Source organism: Parasteatoda tepidariorum, chromosome 8, assembly GCF_982258835.1.
Source record: "Parasteatoda tepidariorum strain Cologne lab strain chromosome 8, Ptep-v5.0, whole genome shotgun sequence".
In the NCBI taxonomy this organism is placed as follows: Eukaryota; Metazoa; Arthropoda; class Arachnida; order Araneae; family Theridiidae; genus Parasteatoda; species Parasteatoda tepidariorum.
The window spans coordinates 47,091,096-47,114,669 of NC_141762.1; the positions used below are offsets into that span (position 1 = coordinate 47,091,096).

At 27.8% G+C, this 23,574-nt stretch overlaps 1 protein-coding gene across 2 annotated transcripts in view; it reads right to left on the minus strand.

Moving 5' to 3' along the window:
- LOC107456509 (N-acetylglucosamine transporter UNC93A) overlaps window positions 1-23,574 on the minus strand; it is a 151,790-nt gene that overhangs the window by 99,866 nt on the left and 28,350 nt on the right. The window contains exon 1 of one of the 2 annotated variants that reach the window (XM_043049602.3): window positions 1,255-1,382. The exons of the other annotated variant lie outside the window; for it this stretch is intronic. The gene's annotated coding sequence lies outside the window, so the exon portion shown is untranslated. Of the gene's footprint in view, window positions 1-1,254; window positions 1,383-23,574 lie in introns of those variants that run through there. 2 annotated transcript variants of the gene reach the window in all.

Below are 23,574 nucleotides of genomic sequence, written 5' to 3' on the forward strand. Positions count from 1 at the left end.
AAACCATTTATATGGTTAAATTTACCATTCAGTTTTGTATTTTTCATAAATGTGTAGCAATAAGAACCATAATTTTTAAAACCAGAAGTTCTGATATTATGGCTATAATGTGAACGAAAAAAAAAAAAAAAGAATAAGAACTGTATAATTTGCTTTTCTTATGATTATGATTATTTTTACTAGAAATATCATACAGTTTATTTTTACCAGAAATATCATATATCAAATATCATTACCAGAAATTCTATCGAAGTACGATAAATTTACCTGATTTTTTTTTCTTCAGGTGCTTAGTAATTTTAAATAGTTGTTTTGTATTCATTGTTTTAATTGGTGCGTTAACAGTAAATAAATTCATTAAAAAAATAAATACAACTTTTAAAAACTAAATATTACTTATTTACCATTTAAAAATAAAATAGAAACTCAAATGACAACTCTAAATGTCAACTGGGAAATTTTTATTTCAAGTCTATAATTTTGAATATTACTTTTTATCTTTGATCTTTTTATCTTTGAATCTTTTTAAAAAAATAGATGAAATTAAATAATAAGTTTAATATTAATACTATTATAAGTAAAATAGTTAAAGATTACTTGAAGAAATGGATATTAAATATTTCTGCATTCAAAACATACCAGAAAATAGAACAGTTAAATAAGAGATAAATGCATATTTCACAGGAAAATATCATAATAATTTTATGTCAACCTCATATTTCCAGATCTTTTCTGTTAACTGAAGATTTCAGCATATAATTTTTGTGTGCAATTAAAATGCCCCAGCAACAATGAGAAATAGTTTTAGGACTATTATATTCGTTTTGTTTCATAGAGATATTAAATTTTACAGAATAAACAGCAAAACAATTATATTTTACAGAAAATAAGAACGGAAAAATTGTTTATAAAAATATAAGGAACAAATTTCTGATAAAATAAAAGAATTGCAATAAAATATTTTAAAGAACGTGTATGTAAAACTTTATGTATAGTAGAAAAGTTCCAAAATTTTAAATAGCTTAAAATGGTAAATAAATCACAAATTCAAATATATTAAACAGTCTAACGTACTTATAAAAACATTGATGAAACTTTTAGTTTTAAAAAGAGATGACACGCACCAATAAATAATTGATTTCACGTAAGATATTTCGCAATAAATTTTTTATATGCTTCGTAGTCAAATAATGACAACAATTACTTTTTCATATTTAGATCAACAATAAAAAAAAATCAACGAATTTAACTTACATGAATAGATCAGAATTTCGCAGGTGGAAAGTCTTCAAAACTTACAGAAATTGAAAATTGCTACAGTCCATAAAAACTGCGCTTTGCGAATGAACAGTGCCTTTAAAGACAGCTTTCTGGCATTACTCAGGATTTTACGCATGCGCTGTGATGATCTTTACCCTATCATCCCCCAATTTCCCTTACCTTAATAAGTGAGAAAGGCATGCTTTAGCTGGATTACGTGTAACTAGAAAAGCTTAGTATTTTTGTTTACCAATAGCTGTGAGGGAGCAGGACATAAACAAGAGTTATTTCTAAGAAGAAAAATCAATAAATTAGAAAATGATTCAAGGAAAGGAAATAATTTATTAGAAATGTTTACTGTAAATTATTTTTTTAATTCTCTTCCATAAAATCCTTTTCTCTTCATGAATTGAACAAATTTATTGTATTTTTGCTATATTAATTGTATACATATACTATCTCCATTATATATATATATATATATATATATATATATATATATATATATATATATATATATATATATATATATATGGGTCATTCTCACGAAAACTGTCATTTTTCAGTTCATAAAATCCCAAAAAAGTAAAGTGAATAAAAAGCTCTGAAACTTTCTATATTAATAGAAATATGTAATGGCATTATAAAGAAAGTATATATCCTATAAATTATACTTAATATTAAAATTAATTAATTTTTTAAATAATTAATTTATAATTATTAATTTATAATAATTACTAATTAATTAATTAATTTAATAAATAAATTAATTAGTTTAATAAATCAATTTATTAATTTATTTTTCAAATTAATTAACAAGTAAATTAATTATTTTCACTATTTAAAAAGTGAGGGACTGACACTAATAGTGAGGGAATGATATTTTATTTTAATACATGTTTTTATCTAAGTTACATCTACCTAAAGTTTGAAAATTATAACATACTAAGTATATCTAATATTTATTATAATTTAGTCTTATATATTTAATAGTTTTTACAGGTTTGGGAAATAAAATTGGCTGGCACGATTGAACAAAAAAAAATTTAATAATATACTCATCTTGTATCATTCCCTCACTTTATACACTAGTGAGGGAATGACGAATTCAATAAAATTTAAAAATAACAGTTAGGCTTTATTAATTTCTGAAGTCAATCACATACAATTATATTCATACAAGAAAGCAACATATAATTATCCACTTTCTCGATGAAATTGTATTTTATTTTACTCTAAAAAACGACATGAGGGAATGACAAATGTAAAAAATTTTACCTGGTTTGATTCATTCAAATTTATTCCACAGCAAAGCTTCTTTAAGTTGAAGATGGAAACATACTGCAATTTTGTTCTATGATGCCAGTTGTTAACTTCTGAAGTTTTTATTAAAATATTTTTATTCTAAGATGATTGCAGGTGATAAGAACATTGTTGTGAGGGAATGACGCGAAACACTGGGGACAAAGTTTAAAATAGTGCTGTGTTAATATTTTTATCAGAAATTAAATTTAAAATTTATTTTCTGAATTCTATATTTCAATATTCTCAAATAAAAAACACAAATTTGTAAAAAAAAATTTTTATATCAGAAACAATTTTTTTCTTTTTTTAAATCAGCAGTGGGACAAGTGAGGGAATGACATTTTGGTATATTTTTATTACCTAAAATTAATAAAAAATAAAAATTGATAATTTTATTTTTATTCTTTTGTTAGCTTGCATTCTGAAGGACACTTTCCCTGAAAAAATTTTTTTCGTAAGTTGTAAAACAAACATAAAATATACTGGGGACATGAAAATGACTGTTTTTGTGAGAATGACCCATATATATATATATATATATATATATATATATATATATATATATATATATATATATATATATATATATATATGTGTGTGTGTGTGTGTGTGAGTAGGGACTAGAGAGATAATGTAGACAAACGGAATTTTTTTGTAATTTATCACTCACAAAATATAGTCCACTTTTTATTAATTGTTTGTAACAAAAGGAGATATTATTTTATGAGTGAATAGGCTTATAACTAGGAGCAAAAAATATAACAAAATTACCATGCTGTTTAGTAATGACATTTCTGGTAAAAAGAAACCATAATTCTGAATATTAAAGTTGATACATACGGTATTTAAACATTTCATTTGATAATTTTCCATTTCAAATGGTAATAGTTTACCGGAAATTCTGGATTTCAAAATTATAATTCTTATACTATCTTTAGCAAAAAAAATCGAAACTTAAAAGTAAATTAATCGGAGAAATGCCATTGGTTTTATGCCATGCATTAATGTATAGTGCTAAAATTACCAAATTTTACCATATTTGCCGAAATAATAATAAATCCTATTTTATTATTAATTTTATCCAAATCATTACCAAAAAGTACCATGCTTTTTGGTGTATCCGTAGAGTCTTAAGCACGTTAAATTTTACCACATTTTGTAGTTCTAACCGTACTTTTTTTTTTACCAGTTTTCCGATTTTAATAGTCACTTTGGAACAGAAAATGAACTTAAAAGAACAAATGAATACGTAGAAATGAATACATAACTATTATGGACACGATGGTTTCGTGAATTTCGATAAAATTCAATAGTGACTGTCAATTCACATTAATGCTAACAGGAAATTCTTTTTGAGTTACGTTTTACTTTTTTAAGTTTTTTATTGTTAATTTTATCAAAGGTATTACCAAAGTGCTACGGTAAAAATTACTGAGTCTTTTGGTGTTCATATTCTGGTAGCTTTGACTATACTTTTTTCCTCAGTGTATGTAAAACTTTTATGTGTGAACTAAACAGTGTAAACAGTGTATGTATTTATGTATGTACTAAATGTATGTACTATTATGTATGTACTAAACATATGTATGTACTATTATGTACTAAACAGTGTATGTATTTATGTATATGTAAAACTTTTCCATTAAAAATCTTACAATTACACTTGATATTAAATTATACTTGGTTAAAATTTCACTTGACATTCACTCAGTACAGTGTTTTTAGACTTGAAAAAGTTACATAGTGGTTTTACCTTTTTAATCACTTGCCAGACTGAGGCTAGTGTGACAAAAAACAGCTATTTTTTGAGAAAAGATTAGTAAAGTAAGTTTACTTCAAAATTAGCTTAAGCATCATACAAGATGAAAACTAACGTTTAAACTTTAATAAAAAATACTAAATATTTTCAAAATAATAATTAATAATAATTAACAATGTTTTCAAAATAATAATAGTTACCTTTTAAGTTGTAAATTAGTTCAGAACTCATAAAAAAAACTAATATGAAATTATAATAGCTCATAATTATTAAAATGATTATAATAATAAATTGCTGACTAAAATATGCAATAAGACAGTAAGAAATTAATTCAAATGAACGTTTTAGTTAGTTTTCAAAGCAGAATTCTTGCTCACAATTAGAGGAATATCCGCCATGCTTTCTTGAAATATTGCGCTTTTTCAAGTAGCGTGCTTTTTTTAAAATATTATATTTTTTTAATTAGCATGGTTAAATAGCTACATAAAAATTATTAATAACTAAGGAGTTTTATTTCTTATAAGGCAATGATGATTGTTAAAAGTTTTTTCTTAAATTTGAATGGTCAAATTAAAATTGAAAATTTGTTTGAGTGAAAAAATATGAAACTTGTTTCTAAATGAAGCACAATTTTCTAATTAAAGAAAGGTAAAGAAAAAAATTATATCATTATAAATTTCTCTACACTTCAAATATTATATTAATGAACATTTATTATTTTCGTTCTTCAAGTTATTGTTTAATTTATAAATTGCGCGTAATTTCCTGACTAAAGACATAATGAAATAATTTTAATAAAAACATTGACAGCAAACAAAAAATAAACGTAGCTTCTAAAAAGTTAGTTTCATATGTTCTATGAAGATTAAAAGTAAACGCAGAAATTAAATTGTTATTTAAATAATACTTCTTAATGTTTCTTTGAATTAAAGTTTTCAATTAACTTTGTTTAATAGAATTATGTATCATGGGTTTTTATGGTATTTCAGCGTATTTGTTAACTTAATCCTGTTAATTCAAGAAATCATAGTTTAGAGAATTTATTCACAATTGAAATGGAAATAAGAAGCACAAGATATAAAGAAGACCTTAGTTTTTTTTATTTATTACAGAAAGAGGAATTTCCTGATTAAAATGCACATATTTGAAAAATAATGATGAAATATTCAAATGGGAAGAGAAATAAGAAAATGCAATTGAAATGCATGTAAAATAAAAATTGGGAATTGATCTTTTTTTTTGATGTGGCACAATTCTGCCAAAAATTATATGTACTGTTTAAATGAGGGGACAGCTGATTGTTTTTTTTACATATCGTGACAAAAGTAAGTATAAAGTACACCGAATTGCAGTTGTGTACAGACTATAAATTAAAGATTGTAGCGGCAGTTTTATTTCATACTTAAGCCTTTATCAAAATAAATAAACACAAGGTAAAAAAACGACAATACAAAATCTTACAAGCTTTAATTTTTTTCTAAAAATATATGAAAATTACTTGTCACAATTATACACCATTACTCAAGTGTAACAGGATTGCAAAATTAAAAGCACATAAAATATTGTTGAGCATGAATTAATTTATTTCTCTGTGAAAAATTGATTGAAAAATGTTTTGCATTTTATTACGTTTCCCCAAAACAAAAATCTTAGATAAATATTTTGATTACTGTTTTATATTATGCAAAATACACATGATGTTTGGGCAAGAGTGCCAGAGATTTATATATTATAATAGCCGAAGTATTTGGTGAGAGGGGATCAATGTGATTGGAAGAAGATTGGATTAAAATTTTTGAAATAACTTAAAAGTTGTGTGGGATGGCGATCGCTTCTAGAGATAAAGAGGCGATTTAAGTCTTTCTTTAATCACGTAACAAAAGATGATTTAATGAAGAAAATGTATCTATGTAAGAGTACGTGGTAAGGGTGCGCGTAGTAAAGGTGGTTAAGACGAATTTCGTTGAAAAAATGTAAGAAAAGAAAGAAAAAATGTATTGAATGGGTGTATTGAAATTGTATGGGTGTATAGAAATTAAAAATATTGATTTGATTGAAATTAATGATCGGTAGTGTATATAATATTAAAAAATGACGAACCTATTGTTTTCAATGAAACAAACAGAGACTTTCAATTAAAATATGTATTGCGAGAATAAGCCAGTCACATTTACGGTGGCTCAGGGGATAAAGCGTTTGCCTCCTGCTGAGGTGACCCAGGTTCGATTCCCAGCGGTTACTGGTTGATACGAATTCCGCTCCTGGCTGACGTAAACAATCATCAGTGATATACCGATAGCGGGTTACAATTACTTTGCCATCGGGCTAACCGTGGGAGGTTTTTGCAGTTTTCTTCTCCATGTAACGCAAATGCAGGTTAGTTCCACCAAAACGTATTCCACGAAGGTTAGTTTGTCTTAATGCTTTATTCAGGGATTCCCTTGTTGTCTGGGTTGGGTTCCAAATTGCTAGGCTATGGAGATGATAATTGATAGTCGTAAAAGAATTCAGTCGGCTTTCTAGTATTGGTTACAAAATAAAATAAAATAAAATAAAATGCTGGTTATGAGATAAATCTACATGCCAATAATTTAATTAACTTCCAGTAAATTATGATTTTTAAGTTTCATACAGATAAAAAATGCAGGTGTAAACCGATTTTAACTAGTTGTAATTTATTTTATTTCATTATCGGCCAATTTTGAGCAGTTGACCAGTTATGAGTTAACTCAGCTTTGTAATTTTGTAACTTTGTAGTTTGGAACCCAAACCAAGAAGACAAGGGATTTCCTGACAAATATACTGACTTAAAACAAACTGGCCTTCGTGGAGAAATTTTTAAGGAAATTTTCCGTTGCATGAAGAGAAAATTCACGAAAGCTTCCCTGTTAGCCCGGGGACTCTAATCCTTGTTCCACCCACCACTGAGAATATTTTGTGTCAGCACTGTGGTTGGTTCAAGCCGGTCGTTAAATTCGTATTGAGCAGCCATCGCTGGGATTTGAACCCGTACCACTCCTTTGAGTCACCCATTGAGGATATTTTACTTCATCCCGGTGTGAGGCGGGGGTAGAATTCGTATCAACCAGTCACAGCTGGGATTCGAACCAGATCTACCTGATTGTGAAGCCAACTTTTTATTCCCTGAGCCACCACGACTCCAGTTATAATACAATTCGCTTTGGATAGAAGAAAAAGGAACTATACTTTTCTTTATTCTCTCAACTGGTCAAACTCTTTATAGCTTTTTTAAAATACAGCCCGCCACATCAGACATTCTGTTGTGACCTAGTAGAATGACCCGGTATTTAATCCGCCACAGTAAGTTTCGTCATTAACATTTTAATATTTATATCGCAATTAAATTCTACAAAATAATAATTAAAAAAAAATAAAAATAGCTGATGCGTACGCAACAAAAAAAAAACATTTTATTAAGTAATGATATGAATTTTTTTTTAAAACTTCAGATAAGTTACTTACTCTTACTTCTCATGCTATTGATATCCCACTCATCAGGTTTAAAATTGAAATTTTGCGCGCATTTCTAAGGAGTACTCAGGAGGGAGACAAAAGAATCGAAATATTTGGAATATGCTCATAAAAGCTATGCAATTAAAGTCAATAGCTAATAAATTTCTAAAGAGTGACCTTTTCTTCCTAAATAGGCTACATTGGCGCTTTGGATTTAATGGAACAATACAAAGTAAAATGAACCATGATTTATGACGTTTAACGTTATGATGACAAGCAGTTGCTATAGAGCTGCAATGGTTCAAGGTGTAGAGCGTTTGTCTCCCAATGAAGTGACTCGGTTTGAATCCCAGTGGTGGCTGGTTGTTACGGATTCTGCTCTCGGCTCGCAATAAATACAAGGATCGTATGAAATCCCTTACCATCATGCTAATCATGAGAGGTTTTCGTGGTTTTCCTATACATGTAACGCAAATGTGAGTCAGTTCCATCAAAAAGTCATCCAAGAAAGCTAGTTAGTTGCAATGCCTCTTCGAGGTTTTTCCTTGTCATCTGGGTGGATTCAAAATTACAAGACTACGTAGCTGAACATTGATAGCCATGAACTAAGAATTGGGTCGGCTATTCAAAGTCAATTATATGTAATTTTTTTAAAAAAAAAAGCAGCTGTGATATAACGTTCAAAAAGAAAGTCTTTTATTGCAAACACAATTCAAGTTTTTGAAATTTTCTAAAAGAATTGTATAACTAAATGCTTCAAATAGGACAAAATATACTGACAAAATATTGCAAATAACTATTGACATCGGAAAAATTGTAAGTCTAAGTTGTAAAAAATTCCGAATAAAATTACGGTAAAAAGTACCGGCACTCAGGGTGCCAGTACATTTTTACTGTAACATCCATTTCCACCGGAACATGTTACGAAACAAAAAATCTGATATACCGTAATTTTTACAGTACATCAGAATCACTAAGATTGAAGAAATATTACTGTTAAGGTTATGGTAATATATATTTTGGGTGATGTACCTAAAGTGCTGGGATCTTATACCGTTATTTGATCCAGGAATTTTTGCGGTGTAATAAGTTTTGTTAAAGTATTTATTTCCCTTCCTATTTAAAAATTAGTAATAATTTTTAATAACTACTTTAATCACTCAAAACTTTCATCTCAAAAGCAGAATTTTTTAAAATTCTTATCTTGAATATACACATGCAATTAACCCCATTTAATTTTATTCATCTAAACTGAAAAAAAATTTCAATATTTCAAAACTATAGAAAATTAACAAAAGGTAATCGAGGTAATGGCCTTTTTAAACACTTTCACTTTATTAACTCTGCATTTAAAATATTTCTAAAACAAATGAGTCGGATAAAGCTATTCGCATCAGTTTTGCTACTCTAAATCATGTCATCAATTGAGAGCAATTAACCCTACAAAGACAACATAACGCAGTATTTTTTTTAAATTTGAGTTCGTAAAGCCTATGCCATTAGGCGTCCTTTCACGTAGAAAGTTCTCTCAATTAAAAACAATATTAATCGATCAATTACGAACAGATGGTACCCAGCTTCATTTCCCAATGAAAAACATAAAACTTCATTGACTTCTGATGTAATGACATTATTGATTGCAATTTAAAAAAAACTCGATGTCAAAGTTTGTTTCGCTAAAAAGTTGTGTGGAAATTTTTATTTCTTATTTTTGAAGAGTTTGGTAAATTAAATATTAATTACTTAGAAATTAAATTAAAAAGTGATTAAGTATGAACCGTCAAAACTTTTTCACAATAAGTTTCTTTTGGATTATAAATAATGCAATAAAATTGTTAGCAAATTTAATCAAGACTTAGTTTATATTTAAAATATACTTATAATGCTTTGAAAATACACAGATTTTTATTTTTAGAAAAATTTATAAATTTATTCATGTAACTGCATAAATAATTGTTTAATGTATTAAAATAGAGTAGCAATACTAAATAAATAATGTTTTTAAACTTATTGTTTAAAGTTTCATAAGAACATGTGCTAATTTTTGGAGCAATTTTGTTCAAAAACTATCAATTTTGTTTTTTTTTAAATCGATTTTTACTTTTATAAAATAATTTTAAAAGATAACAAAATTTTATTGAATAAAAAAACATTAAATTTTTTAAAATAGTTCTTTTAAGTTTTAAAATTAGTTAAGGGGATCACATTTGAAATGCGTTTTTACAGGGCAGTTCACAAGACCGCAGACCCACTAGCATGACTAAAAAATGAATTGTCTCAATGTATTGAAAGTTTAAGCTTGAGATTTTGCTGTCAATGTTCTTTACACTTTTAGAAACTTTGGAGTGTGTTGAAGAATATTATAATTCAATTTTAGGTGCATCCTTAATACACTGCTTAGTTGAATTATAATATTGGATTTTTTTAATTTAATAACTATTAAATTACAACCACAGCAACAACTACAATAAACCATATAGGGACCAAATGTATAGAGAAAAAGAACATAGAGAGCAAGAGAAACAGCTGTAGCGGCAGTGTATAAAACCAAAAGAGCCCAGTAGCAGTTCACAAGAGAACGTTTAGTTAAAGTACAGCAAATGATGAGACGGCCACCATACATGACCCGTCCCAGTTAACAGAAACTGCAGATAAACTTGAAATTATGCGAAAATGGTGCAAGTGTTCCGAAAGACATGGCCAGTGGCGAGATTAAACGTAGTGTGTGTATTATAGATAATGTGTATTATAGATAATACAGATAATTTGTCTTTTTAAGACTTTTAAATTGCCCTAACATCGAGATTCGTTTCGAATTCTTTAGACTTGGTATTTCTTATTAATCAATTTATTGTTCTAAAAGATACACAGGAAGTAGATGTTTGTAGAGTGAGGCATCTTTTTGGTCAGTAAATCGGCAATCCCATTGCCATGGATTCCACAATACCCAGGGATCCCATAACAAACAGTGCTATTTTTCAGATAAACTTTGTAACAGTGCCCAACATTCAGGGACCATGAAGAACAGACTAAACTTGATTATTTCACAGAATCAACTCAAATAAAAATATGGATAAACGTTCACGTTTATTTGAGGCAGCAAAAATTTGCAAAATACTGAAATAGTTCATATTATGGTTCAAAATACTGACTATATGGTTCAACGTTAAACAAATATTTTGACAGATAAAATAGGTAAAATAATGCTTACATGTGTCCCTTGTCTCCAATATCTTATGAGAATACGTAGTTTTAAATGAAAAAAAAGAGTAAAAGTACTATTAAAAGAGCTTAAAAATGGCACTGACTCTAAACAGGGTAAGAAAATCTATTGGAGCATTTGAACCATTATTTGGTTCAAATTTGCTCTAATATTATTGTGGATCGAGCACAGTGCTGACGTAAAATATCCTTAGTGTTAGACGGATAATAAGTTAGAATCCCCGTGCTGTCAGGCTAACGCGGGAGGTTTTCATGATTTTCCTTTTCAGCTATCGAAAATCCGAGTTAATTAATAAATCTTAATGTGGAGCTAAGTTGAACCATCTTATTGTAATTCTTAAACTTGATCATAAGATATTATACATGTAATTGAATGGAACCATGGTTGAATTTAATGTCTAATTAAAACCGCCTCATTGTACACCATATTATGTTTCAAACGTTTAACCGGTTTATTTGAAAGCGTAAAATGGGGAAAAAATATCCGCACAAATTTTGGCGGTTTCCAAACCACCATCACAGCATTTTGCATGAAGAAAAAAATTTTGGTCAAATTACCGTACCATATGGTTAAGACATTTCTGGTAAAAATACCATAATTCTGGTAAATGATACCCAAAAACTTAGGCTCTTAAGCCATTCGGTTTGCTGTGAATTCTGGTTTTCAAAATTACAGTTCTTATCACCACACATTTAGCAAAAAATGCAAAACTGAAAAGTAAATGTAACTGAATAAATTGATTTGCCATGCATGGATTGAATAAATGACATGCCTTAAGGTATCATGACAAAATTACCAAATTCTACCATATCTATAAAATGTTATCACATATTAGGAAACCATATTCTGTTGTTGAATTTTCTGAAGCATTTCCAAAGCAATTCCATAAAAACTATCTAGCTTTTTGGTGTTCATATAGAGCCAGAAACATGATAAATTTTACCATATTCTGATAATTGTTACCATACTTTTTTCCCCGGCATGACTATCTAATACCTCACAGTGTTTTCTGAATGTTTTCAAATAATATATTGCTTAGAATCTAAGTAACGTAACTGCTAACACATAACTTATAATTATTAAAACTTACCTTTCAGTAAGAGATTTCATTCGGAGTATTTAAAAACACATTATTTCTTATTAAGATATTTCTCAAAAGACATCAAAAGTCATGACCTTTCAGAATTATGATGAGAGTTAAATACTTAACTCATACATAAGATTAAAGGGATATTCTTAAATGAAGTATTTCCAATTTTTAAAAAAAAAATGGAAACTTAATTAGAGATACTTTCAATAGAGATAACTTCAAACAGTAATATTTTATTCTGACTTTTTGATAATTCATTGCAAAGATACGGAATTAGGTTAAGCTTAAAATAGATAAAAACTCCCTTTTTTCATGATCAAACTCTTTCTTATACGTTACATTTTATTAGGAATTTATAGTATTTCGCACAAACTTTTCGCATCCTCTCAAATTGGCCGGTCTCTTTATTCGCATAAACAGCTATTTGAAAATATATGTGAAGCAGCTTATAACCTAATTTCTAGTGACTACAAATCAGAATTAAATCTTGAATAATTTATAAATTTAGGCCATAGATGGCATTGACTTCGTTAATGTTCCTGGATGACTAATGCTATTGGGAGGAAGGGAACGAATAATACCGTTAAAAATTTGCCCCGTTTGTCAAATTTCTAAGCACAAATTCTTTTTATGTAATAAAACATTTATTATTAGTATGTGAAATATAAATCTAAAGATGAAATATTAAAATATACTTTGTATGTACCAAGTTTATATGTGTTTAGATATTTAAATTAACACCAATGATAGTTAAATTTAATTTGAAATATTCCATGATCCTTATCTATGAATATTTTAGTATTGAAATATTGGTTCAAAATGAATCCGTTCATAATTTTGTAGCAGTTATTGGGAATAATTTAAAGTAGAAATTGGAAAAGGAGCTACAGAAGCTAGGAAACACATGAAGAGATGAGAAAATGGTATTTTTGAAATAGTTTATTTTTATATAAATGAACAGGTGTTCCCACCCCCACCAAAAGGTCACCTTACACATACTAATTCCACGATTTCTCAACAATTAAATTATTTCTTGTTGATAAGCATAATGTTGCATAAAAATTAGAAATTAATTAGTTAAAAGATCCCCATTTTTCGTTTACTAAGTTAACAAAGGTTTATTTTCGATTATATTGTGATTAAATTTCAACTTAATACTTTTGCCTGGTTTTCAATGGGTCTTCACCCACAAATTTCTGTTTTATGTTGTCATTTTTTTTTTGATTAAAGTTTATTAATTACGTTTTCGTTTAAGAGATTATTTAGAAAAAGTTTGAACTGTTACTTGCAATATTACTTTAGAATTTTCGATGATAGTTTTCAATATATATATTTAATTTTTTTAACACTTAACAATATTTAAAATATTTGTAAATAAGTCCATTAAAAAGTAAACATAACTTATTTCTAGAGCTCTATGCTAACACCAAAAACCAAAAATGTTGGTAACATTTAACGAAGTGCTTTGGTAATGATTTCAATAAAATTAATAATAAAATATTGTTTTGTAATAAGTGGTGAAATTTGGTAACTTATGTGAGGTTTGGTAATTTTATCATGATACCTCAGAACATAGTATAAAAGCATTTTTTCGGTTAAATTACTTCTCAGTTCTATATTTTTTACTAAATGTATAGTAATAAGAACTGTAATTTTGAAAACTAGAGCTTCTGGTAAAACGTTATCATATGAACGGAAAAATTACCAAATTAATTTTAATGCTGTGTATTTTTGTTTCATTAATCAGAATTCCTTTTTTTCGCCTGAAATTTATTTGTCATACAGTACGGTAATTTTGCCACAAATGTTATTTCCATGTATATATTGCTGGTAAATATCATCAAAAAGGACAAATAAATAATATGTATTTAAATACCGTTAAAACGTTTTTCAATTTAATGCTGATCAGATCTATGGATATCTAGACCTTTTTTAAATTATCTAACAAACAAGTTATCGAGTTATGTCACTGTTCCTGTTTAAGGAGAAGGCATCAAAGGTAACTTCTCAACTGTCTTTTAACCATGTATAACGAAAAAATATTATATTTAATTAAAAAATTGTTTTTTAATTAAACCAATTTATTAAAATAAGATTGATGATTTTTCCGGCCAGGTGGCCGAGCGGTTAGCGTGCCTGACTGCGAAGCCATAGGCTGCGGGTTCGAATCCCGCTCTGGGCATGGATGTTTCTCTCTCTCTTTGTGCTGTCCTCTGTTGTGTGTGTGTATGATGTGTGAATGTGGCCCACCCTATAAACGGGTTTGTGGCAGTGTGGCGTGGGCAATGTTGCTCGCCTCCGTGACTTTGGTTCACAGGTGCCCACTGGGTAACGCGAAATGAGCAACAATTCTGGCATAGTATAGGCAAAGATTCAAATTCAGTGCCTGCCATTGGAAAAAAAAAAGATTGATGATTTTTGTTTGTTTATTTTGCTCAGTATGAGATACTGAGGTCACTTGAATAATTTATTAAGAAAACATTTCATAAATATTTCTTGCAAATCAAAAATTAGATTTTTAAAAGATTTTATTTTTTAAAAAAAATGTATCTTTTTAAGAAATATGCGAAGAAAATGTAACTAAAACAAATTCAACCTTACTAAAGTCGAGCAGAATTAAACTTCTGAGGCAGCTACTTAATTGCTAAGGGAATTGCTAATGTCGACTATAAATCCGTAAAAACATTTAAAACAGATTTTAAGAGCTTAACCGAAGATATTCTTTTTATTCCAATGAAGGAATAAAAGAACGTGCTTGAGTAAGCAAATTCTCTCTGGCGATAAAATCCGCTGAGATTTGCTTAATTTTTCTTTTTCATTCCCCGGAGATTTGAAGGAACAACTGGAGCTCCTTGAGGAATAGTAGGGTATTTTTGGTATTATTTAGAGTGGGAGAAGTATCAAGAGTTCTGTCTAAAAACAAAAGATAACTTGATATTTTCTTCTTTTTTTTATTAAAGATATGTTAAAATCTAGATCTTTTCAATTTTGCTTCATATTTAGTTTCGTTTAAATTTTGTATGTTTCGTGTAAGATTTTTTTAAAAACTTACAAATTAATTCAGGAACTAACTCAAAGTTTATTTGTAGTGAAAACTTTTCGTGCATGTCTTTCTTAAATAGGAATATAAGTATTTTATCATTATTTAATGAGTTTAATGAGTAAAGTGTTGATGTAAAATATTTTACTGTTTATACTTTATTGTTTAAAATAGTCTTGAAACTCCAAAAAAATACTTTACTAATCTCAGCTAGTGTTATGGAACTACATTTGTTATAAAATACATTACTATTTTTAACAAGTGTTAATGAACTACAATCATGCTATTGATGTAAAATTCTTTACTATTTTTAACAAGTGTCAAGGAACTACTATCATACTGTTGTACTTGAAACTACAATCGTACTGTTGTAAAATACTTTACTATTTCTAACGAGTGTTAAAGAACTACAATTGTACAATTGTTGAAAAGTACTTTACAATTTTTCAACGAGTATTAAGGAACTACAATCGTACTATCGTTGTAAATTATTTGAAACTGCAATCGTGCTATTGTTGTAAAATACTATTCTTAATCAGTGTCAAAGCGCTACAATGGTACAATAGTTAAAAAATATTTTACTATTCTTAATAAGCATTTAAGAACAATATAAGTAATACTTTTACATTTCTGTAACTTACACACGAGCAAAACCTTATTGTAAAATATCTTGCTGCCTGTACACCATCAAATTGAAGAGATACAATCATTTTAAACTACTTAAAGTAGGATTATTTCTCTAAAATATTTTACGAAACGTTTAAATGTATGTTCTAACATTCTTATAAAAGTATTATTAATGTGTCTTAACCCACTAAAGCATATTTCAAAGCATAAAAAAATTAGGTATTTTTTGGAATTTTTAATATTATCTATTTTATAATTTTGTTAAGTATTATAAAAACAAAAAAATAGTTTAAATAAGTTGAAGTAAACAAATTATCTGTATCTAATGAAAGAATAAAAAATCCATTAACGATATTGGGTAATAAAATATAAATTTTTTGAGTGAAATAGCTAGCAAAATGTCGCATAATTTAAATTATACGTAAATTTCTTTAATATCTTTTTAGTAAAAGTGGAATGGTAAATGTTCGTATTTCTTATAAATCAAGTGAAAGTATGGTTAGTTATGCAATTTTAAGGAAAATAACCGTTAAAAATGTTTTTTAAATTTATTCTTTTAAAATAGGAATGAAACTGATAAGTTTGGTTTGAATTAAATGAAATAAATTTTTCTTTACTCAATACAATAGTTGTAAAATCACTACCTAACGATTGATAATGCAGCTCTTTTTATTTTAATATTTGACTAGAAAGTAAGTTTCTCGATGGAGTCGAGAAAAGACTTGTTAGTTTGCTTAATATCTTAGAAATTATATTATTTGCATCAACAAACGCTTTAGTTAATACAACTGTAGCAATATTTTTACACTGAGAAAAAAATCGTGAGCAAAATTACAAGGTTATGGTAAAATGTACCGTGTTTCTGGATCTTCTGAAAGAACCAGAAAAGATCGGTAATTTTTTCTGAAACGCTTTGGTAATAGTTTTGGTATAATTATCAATAAAATATGATTTTATAATATGTGATAAAATTTGGAGAGTGTGGTAAAAATTTGTTAATTTTTTCGTGATATCTTAAAGCATGGCATAAAAAATGAAAATTTTCATATGAAAATTTTTGGTAAACCATTTTCATATGAACTGAAAAATTATGAAATGAATAGCTTAAATGCTATTAACTAGAACTTGGTTCTATTATCCAGAATTATGATTTTTACTTTTACCAGAAATGTCCTTACCACATATAAATGTAATTTTACCAGAATTGTTTTCTCTGTGTTACAATTATATTTACAATTTTAAGAAATTTTTAATTTTTGCCTTTAAAACTGTACAAATTTTTCAACAAATGTATTTACATTTTGTGCTTTAAATTTAGCAAATTTTAATTAAATTATTTTTCTTAAAAAAGTGGCAGTACTTTTTTAACACAATTGTTACGAGACAAAATATTACTGAAATTTGACTGATTATTAATACACTAAAAGTTTTTAATAAATCACGCCACGACACGTTTTCGGGAAAGACATTGCTGCACTCTCTTATCTTATAAGCTCTGTGAAATTTGGAAGATGCCCTACTACTGAAAATGCAAATGAGAAGCTTTCGTATACCATAACATCAAATAAAAGAAATCTTTAGAAAACAAGATTAATTTTACATAAGTCATAATTTTTTTAAAAACATAAATAGGTGTGCCAACGATTTACTCAATTTATATTAGCATGCCACGTATATCATAGAAGACCTTAGGAACTGAATCCCTATTTCATTAGCATTGTTTATCATAATGAGAGAAAACTGTAATAGGGGCAGATTATTTGGCGCCATGGCTGTTATATTTTACTTTTTATTGCCAAGTTTCATCAAAATTCATTGCTGCCAGATGGCATAAAGGCAAAATCGTTATATTGATTTCTTCATCATTTTCTTGTTTAATGTGATTCCCACTCTTTTTATGACTCCTTAATTATGACTCCTTCTCTTTTTAAGGGATTTGTTGCGTTTTTTTCCTCATAAAACTGTTGCGTGTCGGAATAAAAATACAGCAAATTTAGATGTTTAGTAATTACTCTTTCGATTCGAGTCAATGAAAGTCATCACAATTTTTTGAAACTATTTTCAGTGCTTGAAAATAAATAACTTTAAAAATTGAAATAATATTAAAAAATTAAAAAAATTTAAATTAATATAGATGTTAAATTAAAAGGAACATTTTTTATATATATATATCGGCTAGTTTAAAAAGAATTGTAAGTTGAATTTATTAAGAATTTCGCAATTATCAAAAGCTTTTACTTTGTCTTTAGTCTATCGTTCATGATTTATTAAGACACTTATTTTATTACACACACTGAAAAATTCCGGATAAAATTGTTGTATAAAGTACCGGCACTTAGGGTGCATGATATGCAAAATCCATTTTACCGTAAAATATATTTTTACGGAAAAATATTATACAGTAATTTTTACAGTAATATCTATTTCATTAGAGTGATTTAATTACCAGAAAATCTATTTTTACAATAAAATATTATACCGTAATTTGTAAAATAATAGTTATTTATTTACACTAATTCAGTACTATTGTGGTTATTATTTCTGTAAAAATTACGGTAATCAATGGACATTATTTTCAAAGTTATTGCAATCTGTAATAATAAATAGAATGTGCGCGAATCCATCCTATAACTTCTGAACCGTTTTTGACAGGTTCTTTGAAATTCGAATAGCGGATGCAAGAGGCAACTTTAGTCCCCAATTCTAAAATTCGTAAAATTTTTTAATTAATTCATTCAGAAGAAGCCATTGAAAAATTATTTTTTAATCTTCGTTTAACATTAGGCATTCTTATAAATTAAACTTTAGCCGATTCTGTTTTTTATTGATATTTTTTATAGATATTGCCATACTAGTGATGTTTGCTACCTCATAAAAAAAGAATTAAATAAGCATTCTTTAAAAAATAGCTATATTCATTCTTTGTGCTTGATAATCTCAAGTATTAACATGGATGGTAAGTGAGCAATTTGTCACCAAAATAGTATTACTAAAGGTACCTGAAAACACTTGTTTTGGACAAGTAACTTAATTGTTACATATCCGACTGTTTAGCTAAACTCGAATGGACTGTCCTGTAAGAAATGTTGCTTCTGGTTGGACAGAAAATGCCCTCTATGTCAAACAATAGTTAAAGCTGTCTGCTGTGCTTACTCAATGCTTCTGCTTCGATTTGGACAAATGCAATTTAGGAAATTAGATATTTGCTTTAAAGTATTAAACATGATTTATCATTACCTGATTAATTATCGTCACCTGATTGCAATCACTTTGATACATTATATAAATATGAATTAACGGTTGACCTGCTTCAAGTGATTAAAAACAGAAATTTTCCAGAATTGCCAGATGTGAATGAGAAGAAACAGAAGTGATTTGAAATATAAAACGAAAAGTTGCCATGGAAAAATGAAAAAATAAAGGTGGAAAACAAAACTAGAAAAACCACAGTGGCCGAGATTGGCAAATCAGGGTAAAATGAGTTTCCATGCTGTATGGAGAGATGGTGAGAAGCTAATGTCGTTAACAAGGGAATCGGGCATTCATATGGATGAAAGAAATTCCAGAGCATTAAGATGGGCTATACTATTAATCGCATCAGCTCATCTTGATGACCTCGAATCTTGTTTTATTTATATGAATTTCGTTTCCTTTGTTAACGACGACAGTTTCTCACCACCCCCACATAGCACGTAGGAATGCATTTTACCCAGATTTGCCTTTCTTGGTCACTTTGGTTTTTCTAGTTTTGTTTAATATCTATATTTTTGCATTTTTCGTTTTCAACTTTTCGTTTTATCTTTCAAATCACCTTTATTTTTCACATTCACACTTGACACTCACAAGTCTTGAAAATGGGTACCTGTTTTTGAGTGCTTGAAATGTGCTCACTATTATTTCATAATAACAGTGAGCACATTTCAAGCACGTGACTTATATTTTTGATTATTATTTTTGTAATGTTTAAATATTATATTACACATTGCATAATTTAAAAAACAATTATTTCAAAGATTGACCGTTAAGTTTCCCCTACATATTTTCTTGATGCCAAATCAGTAAAAACAAGTTGTAATTTACTTGTCCTTGCAGATGAAATAATTATTGAATATTACAAAACAGACTAGACAAAAAGAAATGCAAGAAATTATATTATTAAAAAATTGCCTAGAAGGCAACAAAAAATTATCTACTCCAGGTAGAAAATATATGTTGATTTAATATTTTAAGAAAAACTAATAAAAGTGTTAACTTTTCCAAGGATTTTTTTGCATAAAACGTTCTTTCAAAATATTTACTGTCACTATCCCTGCTTTCTTCTTAAATGTTCAGATTGGAAATTTCAAAAATATTTACACAACAGAGCCTATTGTGAGAACGACATCTGCGTTCCCAGAACAAACTAAGCCTATTTGGCTGCATTGGGGAGAAAACATCCTGATTTCCTCCTCCATTAAATCGAGATTTATTGACCATTGCGAAAGATGTTTCCCTTTATCCCAAAATTTCATCAGGTGTTCTGGAAAAGGGAAATAGTCCCATTTCCTTTATCGACGTGCAAAGATGCACTGAAAGAATTCATCTATATCATACGACATTGCGAATAAACATGACTAGCGTATCTAAAATATGTAAGTTTCTAAGATAGTAAAAAGGAATATATTATGCTTATAAATTGTTAGTGGTGCCTTTTGATATATTGAATGGTAAAATTATTAAACTTTCAGGTGATTATAAGATTATTAATGTTGATTTTCGTTGCATTAAAGTACTCTGTGAATGGTAAAACCATCAGTTATTTTGAGGAAAATAAGTTTATTATAATATCGCCTTAAATAAAATAGTTCTTGGCGTATTTTATTATATTAGATTGTTCATGGAAAGGTAAAATTCATGCATTTATCTTATAGATATAAATTATTAATCATGCCCTCATTATTCTAGAGTGTTCACTATACATTGTTCCAATAAACAATTATACATTATACAAAAAATTAACTTTGTTCCAATAAATAGGAACTTATAATGATGCCTTTACATTAATGTATTCATCTGATTGTGCATGTTTTCCACTTTTCAATTATTTTATGACAATGAATGTGATTCGAGGAAAGGATAATAAACGGATAATTTTATTGTTTGAATTTATTTGATGAGTTAGAGAGGGTAAAAGCGCTAAGACATTAACAGTTGTAACCAGGATGTAAATTTTGGGGGAATTCGTCCTCACAAGTTGTAAAAAGCAACACTAAGGATGATCTTATTCTTGTTTCATTGCCAAATGTTCATTTTCGACTTTTCCAAATTTTAGCCTATTTTTATGCTCCTCAAGCACTTCTTAACTACACAGATACTGAGCCTCAATTTTGAAAAACAATGAGAGGAAGAGGCTAGAAAGAGCTCGTGCAATGAATTTTGCAAACTTTCTTGCGAGATCTTTGCGACATCACCAACGAAACAAATTTTTTTTCGACCCTCGAAGTTTTGCAAAGGATATAGAAAAGTGTGAAGACTCCAATGCATTAACATTTGGAGCAAGTAGGGTGATTTAGAGGGATTCAATCCGCTAATTTTTTTTAGAAAACGTTATCAAAATTGGTAGTTTTTAATAGTATTTTTTCCTTCAACTATACTAATTTTTTCCTACCTAAGCAAGCAGGCTCCCTCCCCTTTTTTCCCATAAAGATCCTTATTAATAGAAATATCTAGCCACAAATTTAGCTTAAAGTAGATGATTCACTGCACAAACGCTACCTGGCTTCTCTGCATCGGTTAATTTCAGCAAAAATTGTTGTTAAATATTTTGATTATTACTGAGTATTTGGGGAGACGGAAATGAAAAGCTAGAAGTTGGAATATGTAGAATATAAATTAAAAATTGCAAGAAACAAAGTAAAGCAACCTTTTTATTTTATTCATTATTATTATTTTGCAATTTAAAGGGGCAAATCACTTTTGAAACCTCTCTCCTTGCCAAAACTGTTGACGTCTAAGAATTTTTCATCTCTCTAGTTAATCAAAAAAAAAATAATGATTAAGTTTCAATGGAGTTTCAATGCCCTAGCAAGAAAGTTCGGACAATTTACTGTACGAGGGCTTCCTAACCTCTCCCCCTTACTTGCTTAGTTAAAATTGCTATTTAATATTTTCTTTATTATAGGGTGTCTAGAATATGTAGAAAATAAGTATTATAAAATAATAGGGGGAGTATAATTTATAATGTTTTTTTTTTCACGATTTAGGGAGAAAATTTCCTAAAACGTTCCTCAAACTTTCACAAGTTCAAAATAATCTGCCTCTCCAAATCAAACTCATAGCATAAAGCTATCAGATAGGGAAAAACAATGCAGCATTGTCAAAAAATGATAATTTGGGAAAAATTGAGAGTCGTTTAGAATTCAGTAAGGCATTTTACATAAGAGAAGTCGTTATAAGAGGCTATTGAATATATCATATTGGGCATGCTGAGGGGCCTAAAATAAGCCAGTTTTAAAAGCAACGTACATATCAAACCAAAGAATTTTTCTCCAAGATTTCTAGTGCAACCGCCTTTATGCGGTTATGAAACTGTGATCTTTCATAAAGCTTTGCATCGATCCATCATTCTCCTTTCATTTTCCCTATCCTCTACGGCTCTTGGCATCATTAAATTTGTATAAGGCCCTAGAGTGATGTTTGTATTTTAATAGTGAGAAAATGCATTTATGTATGAGGTTTTGTCACCCCTATACATTTCTTGAAGTACCTTCACTTTTCATGGCAAGCTAAAATGACAGCCTCAATTTTGTTAATTTTTCCTTCTTTCAGACGGAATATTTTGAGGAAAAAAAGGTTTTGAAGATATTTTCTTTTGAAATAAATGGAATCTTTTTGAAATATTGGAATTTGTATTAAATTAAATAAAAATAAAAATGTGTAAATATATATATATATATATATATATATATATATATATATATATATATATATATATATATATATATATATATATATATATATATATATATATATATATATATATATATATATATATATATATATATATATATATATATATATATATATATATATATATATATATATATATATATATATATATTAAAATATCTATCAATATATATATATATCCCTAAAGTTTAAGAAGTAATTTTGATATTTTTATCCAACATACTCTAAAAATTGGCAAGGCTTATAATTTCGAAAATATTAGGAAATGAATTTACTAGTGTCAAAACATAAAAAAAGTTGTTTTTTTTATAAAAAAAAAAGCTATTAATTAAATTTTTTAAATTGAAATTAGTTTCAGAAAGGAAACAATTTTATTTTTAACCTCGAAAAAATCAAATTCGAAATAAAAATAAATATCTCAGATTTTTTTTTCTTTATAAAATCATTATTTTACTTCTATTAATTATTTTAATTTTTTTAGGCCAAAACAAATATAATTCAATGCAATAAGTTTTTCTTGTAGAATGTTTATTTTGATAAATGTGCTTAATTTGCTGGTTTCAGAAAAAAGATATTTGCTTTTATTTACGATGAAACTGTGTAGAAGAAAAATTATAAATGAGTATTATTTGCTTTTTTTTCACATATAAAGTAAGAAGAAAGATATTGAAAGATGATTATAGAAGCGTGTGATTTTTTAAAAATCTTTCAGAGTATTTGCGTTTCTTCAATTGAGCAAAAATAATTCAAAAGTAAAACAATTTTATTGTAATAAGTACATGTTTTTTTCCGAATTTTTTATATTAATTAGAACAAAGCTTTTGTGAAAACTGTCAAAAAACTTCAAG